Below are 9,291 nucleotides of genomic sequence, written 5' to 3' on the forward strand. Positions count from 1 at the left end.
ACTCCTGTCTTTCCCTTATATACCAACATTCAAATGATTAGCATATTTTACTGATTTTATCTTGGAAATACATTTCTTTCATTACCATCTTCCTGGTCCAAATATCCATCATCTACAGCCTTGTTTATTTGCAGTAGCCTAACTTTGACCTTCCTGTTTTATTCTTTCTCCAAATAGTCTATGCACAAAAGAACAGCCAGGGTGATGCTATAAAAACCTGATATTCTTCTGCTTAAACTTCCCAAAATTCTTCCATTTAAAAGTAAAGGCCCTTCAAAGATGCCCAGGCCCTACGAAATCTCTTCTCTACCTCACCATCTCATTTACCTTTCTGCCCTCACTTTCTGGGACTCTCTCCCCTGCTGACCTTCAGCCACGTTGCCTTCTTTTCTCTTCTTCCATTCTGAAGGTGCAAGTGGCAGTCCCTGTGACTAGTTCCTTCAACCTGAATTTTCTGCTTCTGACTCCATAGGAGGCATAGTCCTAGCGTAAGAACTATCAGCCTTGAACCTAGTGGTGGACAGTCGTCGGGAAAAATTACTTCCCACTATACTCCTTCACAGTCTTCTACTGAAGTCACATGTATCTTAGAAGCATGAAGATCAGCTAAATCATATGTGATAGAAGGATAAGAAAGGGAAGAGGGAGCAGACCTAATGTAACTGTAAATTATGAGAATGGAGCCATAACCCATGATAAGATTACTTACAGTAGTACCTATTATTTTATATTCTTACCTTTCATTAAATCTGGAGATTTCATATAAACCTTCTTGTACCATTTAGAAGAGTGGGATTCTCACAAGCAATACTTAGCCAACCTCTTAAAATATATGAGTGTGTGTGTGTGTGAAGAATATGGTTCCTAGGCCTGCAACTAAGTCTGCCAGAGCAGTTTTCTTCCAGTTTCTGAGAAGCTCTGGTCAGCTTTAGCAGGTAGAAGTGTTTTCATCTTCGGTAAATCTAGCCTAAGTAAATAACTGAATAAGATTATGAATTTTAAGGTCTTAGATGCTGACCAAAGAATAAAAGAAATCAAACACCCCCAAAAATGCATGCTCTGTTAGGTTCAGATTAAGAAGCACTAATGAAATGCACCAAAGCAAGCATTGCTGTTTTATGTATTACACATTTTCTTGATGAAGGAAGGTGTCAACAGGGCTCCTGGGTGGCTCAGTCAGTTAAATGTCTGCTTTCAGATCAGGTGATCCCCCGGGTCCTGGAATTGAGTCCCACACTGGGTTCCCTGCTCAGTAGTGGAGTCTGGTTTTCCCTCTCTCTCTGCCCCTCCCCCCACTCGTGCACACACTCTCTCTCTCTCCAGATCTCTCTCAAATAAATAAATAAAATCTTAAAAAAAAAAAAAAGCAAGGTGTCAACATAATCCATCTCTAGTGACTTTTGAGCAGAGGTTCAGGATAAGGATCAGGTTTCTAGGACCAACTGCAAATGTGCTCATCCTTTGGGAACACAGGAAAGGAAATCTAATGATGAAGAAATCTTCATAGGGCAGCCTGGGTGGGGGGAAGACCAGAAGAAAGGAGAACAGATTGGAATGCAAGCTGCCACAAAGGTCTTGAAGTCACTGGTTGAACACTTCCCCAAACTATGCTTGATGATTTCAAGGCGTGGAGAAGCAAATGAGTGATTGACATTAAGCCTCACTTGTAGTTCAGGTGTACTGTGTTTTTTGCTTGACTTCATTAATAAGTGTAAACATTGTCTTTGTCTCTCATGGTCAATTACTAGATTATTTTTAAAAGATCAAACTGTCTAGAAATTGGCATTCTTTCCCTATGATTTTCATATTTTCCAATCCTTGGAGTTTCCTAAAATTCTTAGCAAGAATTTTGGATTATCATAGTGCTAATTTTATTTCTTATTAAAAATCTTCAGCTTTGGGGTGCCTAGGTGGCTCAGTGGGTTAGAGCCTCTGCCTTCAGCTCAGGTCACAATCCCAGGGTCCTGGGATCAAGCTCTGCATTGGGCTCTCTGCTCACCAGGGAGTCAGCTTCCTCCTCTCTCTATCTGCCTACCTCTCTGCCTACTTGTGATCCTCTGCCAAATAAATAAATAAAATCTTAAAAAATAAAAATAAAAATCTTCAACTTTTACCATTAAACCTATTCTTCAACTTCTACCATCAACCTTACCTTCCTTTTTTTTCTTTTTAGCTTAATGAGGTATCATTGACAAAATTACAAGATATTTAAAGGTTATGATATTTACTGTTGATTCTTACAGAAAGCATTTTTATTTCTTTTGAGTCTTTTGTTGTTTCCTCCTATCTCTCTATATTACAAGTTTATATGCTAGCTTTTGACTTGTTAATTATAGTCATATAATTATAGTTTCCTGCTATGCTGGATTATGACTTAACCCACTTACACAATTATCTTGCTAAGTTTTGTTTTTTGTCTTAATTATCTTTGTTATTTATTTTCGTTTCTATCAACTATAAACGGTATCTCTTGATTCCACTTCACTATTCTTCCTCACATTCAGCCATTCAGCTGTCTATACTTAAACATTTATTATGTCAAACTTCATTAAAATTTTATTTTTGTTCTGTGTCAATAAATGCTTCTAGTTTTTTATGTTTATTGTTTTAACTAACTCCTGCTGAGGACTTACTATGTGTCAAGCACTATTATACACACTTTGTGTAAAGTAACTGAAGCCTCCCCAAAAGATGAAGAAATAGATAACTTATTTCTATCTTACAGAAAGGAAATTGAGTAACATAGAAATCAAGTAAGTTTCTGGATTCATATAACCACTAAGAACTTTAGAATCTGTTTTCTTAAATACTGACTAATACTGTCAATCTCTTTAGGTTGTCTCGTAAAATCAAGTCATTAACCATTATTTATATTCTGTTTACAATCTAAATAGCATCCATGATAGTGTCAAGTAGTGTATTATGATTACACTCAGTTTCTTATCTGGTTTGTTTTTTAATTGCTTTTTTCCCCCTTACGTTGCCTGCCTTTTCTATTTCTTAAAATCTTTTGATATGTCAAGAGTAGTATTAAATCTCCTTTTTTTCTTCGATACCTTTTCCCAAGCCTTTCATTATCCTCCAAAAGTTGTTCTGATTTCTCTATAGGATGGATCACTGCATAGTTCTGTCCTGGACTGGATCATCTATTTCTTAGATTTCACATTTTCCTCCTTAATTTACTGTCTTACTGTGCTATAATGTATCCTCAAATATACCCTAAGAAATGATAGTAGAGGTTACATTTCAGAGAACTCACATTTTTGAAGTTTTTAAAAATGTGTCCTTCTTTGGACAGTTGTTTTGACTGCTTTTAGAACTCTAAGTTATAAAGAATTTCCACTCAAAGCTTTGAAGGCATTTGTCCATTACCTTCTACCATTCGGAATTGTTGATTGGATGGCCAGTGCCAAACTTTTATGCTTGTTATTTTGTGGATGTCCTGTCTCTTCTCCTTGGAACCTACTAAGATAATGTCTCTCCCTAGCATTCTGAAATGCTATGAAAATACAGTTAGAGTAACCTCTAATACTTCATGCACTGGGGACATACTGGGCTTTTTTAGTCTGAAGACTTTCTTCTTCCATTCTAAGAAATCTATCTGTCTCTCTATTTCATTTCTTCCCCTCTGTCTTCTCTGGTCCATTTTTAAAATTCCTATGAATAGAATGTTGAACTTCTGAATTATCATATATATCTTACAACTTTTCTCTCACTTTTTTTTTTTTATTTATCTTTTAAAACTTTTGTTCTAGGATATTTACTTCTCAATAGTCTCTTTCAACTTTTGAAATTTTTTCCTTTTATTTTTTTAATTTCAGAAAACATTTTTGTAAGCATATCTGGAGCTCTTTTTGTTCTCTAATTTTTCTTTTGTCGTTGCATCTTGTTTTTGTTTCATGGATGCAGAATCTTCTCTGACCTTTGTAATATTACTTAGGAAGATTTTTTTTTTCTAAATTCTGCAGGATCGCTTTTCTCTGCTGCTAATTTTGTTTCTTCTCTTTGTGTTGTTGTTACAGGGTTTTCTCAGGTTTGGCACCCCTTGTTTCTCATTTGTATTTAAGCACAGGCCATGGAAGTGTCAGTCTGTGAGCTTTCTGAGGGTAGGCAGGGCTTGACGACTAGCCAGCTGCTCTATAGGGTGAGTGGTCAAGGAGCTGGCTGTCACACTAGAGGACAGAGTTGAGAGACCAAAAAAAAAAAAAAAAAAAAAAAGCCCCCCCCACCAGCTAGAAGTGCGTTTCTAACCAGCTAGTTTCGCTTCTGTACGAATGCTTGCTTTTTCGCGCATGCGCGGGCTAACCGGCCAGATCTGCTTCTGTAAGATTGCTTTGTCATGCTTTGTCAGCTTTCGAGCGGATCCTTTGTCTGCTCACACGCGGACCCTTTGTCTGCTTCCGCGCAGACCCCTGCTTGTGTACGCGGGTCCCCCTGACCCAATCCACTGGCCCCAGGTATACCTGTTCAAACTGTCAACCAATTAGCACAGCCCTACCCGAAACTTGTTCGTACCTGTCTATAAAAATCGGGCACCGACCCAGCTCGAGAACTCTCGGCGTTATCCGCAGCGAGCGGCGCAGAGGTCCAGGTTCGAACCTGCAATAAACGACCCTTGCTGATTGGCTTTGACTCACGTCTCTGGTGGTCTTTTAAGGTGGGGGTAATACTCTAATTGGCATTTCAGAGTCACTTGCTTCAGTGCCCCTCCTGGCTGTCCTGGTTCTTCTTAGATCACTCATTCCATACCATGAGAAAAGATCCTTTTCCTTTTATTATTTGTTCATTTGTTCAAAGAGTATCTGTCTGGCAGCCAAGAGGGCTGTGTTTTGGGGGAAGGGAGGGCATTGACCAGGTAGTCTCTATTTTGTGAATCCTCCATCCCATGCCCCCTGTTTCATTCCTACTGTCCATTGTCCCTGTGATTCTAAGAGCCACACATCTCCAGTACTGTGAGAGCTAATGGGCTTCCTTACCTATTGCTTTCCCCTCCCATGTCAGGCTTCAGCTTACTCTCTTCCACATTGACAAACACCAGTCATCCTCGTGTTTCCAGGAAAATATATGGTAAGCATATATATCTATATAAGTATATCCCAATTCATTTAACTCTGCTGATAAATTACAAGTATGATAAATTCCCTTGAAATACTATTGGGAATATGCATTTTTAGTGTGTAAATTTGCAAAACTTCTACCTGAAGTATGATTGTGTGTACCTTTGGCTAGGAAGCTTTGAGTTCCCTTCTTATGTCCCATTTTTAAGTTAAAGCTGCCACTCCCTAGAAGGTAAATTTTCCCCACTATGAAAGAATTCTGAAATTCTAGTGTGCTTCACCTGGTGAGTTTATTAAAAATACAAAATATTGGTCTTCAAACTCAGAAAGTCAGGAGATCTAAACTAAGGCCAAGGAATCTTGCTTTATGATACATTGTGCAGATTATTCAAATGCAGACAGTACATGACCTTCCTTTGAGAGTTCCACTCTAAGGATAAAGAAGGAAAAGGGAGATTAATTAAGAAGCCAGTGTTTCCAGATAAATACTTTAAGAGGAAATAGAGCAGAGAAAATCAGCATTGTAAATGTCTGTAGTACCTGAGTCCCACTAGAGTTAAGTAGATGGTAATTCTTCACATTAAACATGTAAATGAACCGAAAAGATATGAATGTCATTAGATTAATTTCTTTTTCTTTCTTTCTTCCTTCCTCCTTTCCTTCCCTTTCTTTTTCCTCCCTTCCTTCTTTCCTTCCTTCCTTTCTTTCTTTTTCTTTCTTTCTTTCAAGAAAAACTCCTTACTTAGGTAAAGAACTTTTATAATTACCAAAATTCCAAACTTTGAAATGATATTTTCATTTGTTTTGTGAAATAATAATTCTAGAGAATAATGTTTCTTCTGCATATTGGATTGATGTGCCTCTCCCAAACTCAAAGGATACATAACCTTAACCTGCCCTTTTAAAATAAATAGCAGCTTTCATACCTGTCTTTTCCCAAGAATATCTCTTATTCTCTGAAACTCTATGTTTGTTCATTGTGTCAGGGCAAACCGCAGGCTCTAAGACAAAAGTGAATAGGCAAGCATGCTGGGACTGGAAGACTTTCTTTGCTGTCAACTGTTTTGCTTGGAAGAAAGATCACCAAAGGGAGCTATTTGGTTGAGACTAAATATTCAAATGAAGTTAGCATTGCATTCAAGACTTTTTCTTTCTTTCTTTTTTTTTTTTTTTTAAGAATTTGAGCTATTTTCCTCCGCATTATTATACACGTGGACAGGTAGAAACCTGCAAAGTCAAACTATGAAGGAAGAAAAGTGACAGAGGTCTTTGTTAGATTTTTGAGGGAGATTGGCCTGTCTTCCTCTAGTGTATATCCACCAGACAGGTAGCTGTGATTGCTTTACAGATATCCACTTCTACAGGGAAGTTACTCCCTCTGATTGAAAAGTCTAGCATGATTGGACCCAAAATAACTGTGGCCAAATGCCAAGAGAAATTCCCCCTAAGCATGAATGTCTTCCCTGTTTCCACAATCCTAGACAAGGGGTGCTTCAAATCTATTCACCTCCCACCCCCCACCCACTCTGTCTGTCTACTAGGGCAAAAGCCCTTCACTTACCTTCACTTGAATTGTTTCTATCAGCCTCCATTTCTCGCTTGGCTGTAAGTTCATGGTCAACATTTAATGGCTGATATGTGGACTAATTTAGGAAAGCTTAGATCTGCTTGCTCATATCTGCAGTTTTACAGATATGTTGATATGTTGATCCCAAAACAATTAACATCTTTTTACACATTAAGAAATTTCCTTAATTTTTAGGCTAGTTACCCGGGAGAGGAGGAAAGAGAGGAGGTAAAGAGAAAAAGCAGGAAGACATCTGCCTTTGAACCACACCCCCACAACCCGACCTAACAGCTTCTTCACTGGGAGGTTGGAAATGGACTCAGTTCTTTCTTCTCTTTCTATTATTTATCTTGTGATTCAGATTTCATTTTTCTTAAAGGATCAGTCTACCAATAACATCTTGTGAGCAAAAATTTAAAAAAATTAAGAGAAGAAAATTTGCTAATTCACTTACAAATTATAAGGTTGATGAGAATATACTTAAGAAAAGTAAGTATATCAACCATTTGTATCCATTAAAAATGTATTTATTGTTAGCTCATCTTCTTGCCAGGTATTGAGTTGAAATAAAGATCCCACCATGTGCTGGCTTGGGCAGCACATATACTAAAATTAGAACAGTGCAAAGAAGATTAGCATGTCCTCTGTGCAAGGATGAATGTAAATTCGTAAGGCATTCTATATTTAAAAAAAAAAAAAGAAAGAAAGAAAGAAATAGAAGTCTCACTGATTATTTCATTCTTATCACCCAAACCTAGAAAAAATGTACTTTCATTTCTATCTGCCACTTGTGTTTATTGATTTTTATTTTACAACAACAACAAAAAACCAGCTTTTCACTTTTTGCCCTTTACTGTCACAGAAGAATATTCTCCGGTATTTTTACAGTCTTCTATGATGTTTCATTATCATTAGTCCTCAGACTATGGTTGGGATAGGATACCGTCCAAGGCCTTAAAGGAGAGCTACATGAATCAAAATATGATGATCTAACATAATACCACATTTGTGAACTCAGGTTGAGTTCTTGACCTAATAAGTAGCAGCAACTATTTCCTAATTTTTGGTGGGGTATTAACGGCCAGCATTAGAGAGAGACAATATTAGCACAGTGACATCAAACAGTAATCATCTAAATGTTTCCAATAGATTTTATTTTTCCCCTTAATTACAATAGAACACGAATTTAGCTTTCTGCACTTTACAATCCTTTACATTGTAATACATGACATGAATGAAAACAGCAGTGCCCCCTGGCCCTGTGGTTGAGTTCTCCAGACCCAAGAGTGGGAAAGGTCTGCCGTGTCACAGACCGCTAAAGCACGGGGCAAGCAAGGCTGAGGAGAGGATTGATGAGGTAATTAGGCCACGAGAACAGACTGAATAGTGTCAAATAAATAATTTAATTTCAGCCTTTTTCATTAATATTTTAAAAACTGAAGGATGGGGGAGTTTGGGCTATCTCCTTCCAGTACCCACAAATGACATGCTTCGCACTCAAAATTTCTGTTGCCAATCTACACTTAAAAAGTAGCTCAGGGATTAGATTAGCAATAAAAGGTTTGAGAATAATACCTAGGGTTTTGACTCTTAATCCAGTGCTTTTCCCAGTACAATACAGTATCTCAGTCTTCAGCTAGAGATATTTTTGCTGAAAGGGAATTTCTTGTAGGACATAAAGGCTAGTAGGTTTATTGGGGAAACCCAGTGGCCTCCTTCAGCTTTAGTCCAAGTGTGGACAGATGTCATGAGCCGCCAGTTGTCAGCAGGGCAGGGATGGAAGGAATAAGGATTGTGTCTCTTCTGTTCCCAGTCCTGGCCCCGGGCGAAGTGTCCCCGTGACCTTCACTTCACATTCAGTTTTGAGGCAGAGGCAGCACTTGCAGAATGGCTGGATATTCACAGAAGCGCTGCCCTTGCTTTTAGCGCCCATCCGATCTGAAATCCAGAACACTGGCAATCCTTGATCTCCAGATTAAACCTCAAGGTTGAGAAACGATTGTGTGTGAAGAGAGAGGGTCAGGGGGTCAATCAATCACTTTTCTAAGTCATTTCTGAAGTCATCTGACAAATCTCATGACAAGATCTGACACAATTTAGTATGTTTTTATTCAACTGAGTTTTAATATAGGATTAATAAATTTGAATGTAGTAACATCGAAATGTTGGGCTGCATAGGACAGATTTCTAAAACTATACTTTGGAACATCCTCATTCCAGTGAAATTTCCCACATTGTCACCATCATAAATTACAGGCAAAGGCACATTTAGAAGAAAAGTCTCTTGCAAAGGAAACATAAAATATCCAGGCATTAAGCATAACAACATATTTCAAATAACACAAAAAGAAGGGCACCTGGGTGGCTCAGTCAGTTAAGCCTCTGCCTTCGGCTCAGGTCATGATCTCAGGGTCCTGGGATCAAGCCCCGCACTGGGCTCCCTGCTCATCGGGGAGCCTGCTTCTCCCTCTCCCTCTGCTCCTCTCTCTCTTTCTCTGTCAAATAAATAAAATATTTTAAAAAAATATTCAAAAAACACAAAAAATTTTTAAATGAAAACCTATTGAGATTATTAATTGGCTTTACATCATTTAAGAAGTTGATATCTCCAGAATTAAAAAGCTAATTATTACTAGGGTCAGTATGCCATTACTTGCCAAAGATTAG

The 9,291-nt window shown here is 38.0% G+C and overlaps 1 non-coding gene across 1 annotated transcript; it reads left to right on the top strand.

Annotated features, from left to right (window-relative positions):
- The first annotated feature begins 7,206 nt into the window (after window positions 1-7,206).
- On the top strand, window positions 7,207-7,312 carry LOC131832863 (U6 spliceosomal RNA). The gene has a single exon (XR_009354219.1). It is a non-coding gene; the product is annotated as a U6 spliceosomal RNA (small nuclear RNA).
- Window positions 7,313-9,291: the final 1,979 nt, after the last annotated feature.

The sequence above is a fragment of the Mustela lutreola genome, chromosome 5 (genome assembly GCF_030435805.1).
Source record: "Mustela lutreola isolate mMusLut2 chromosome 5, mMusLut2.pri, whole genome shotgun sequence".
NCBI lineage: Eukaryota > Metazoa > Chordata > Mammalia > Carnivora > Mustelidae > Mustela > Mustela lutreola.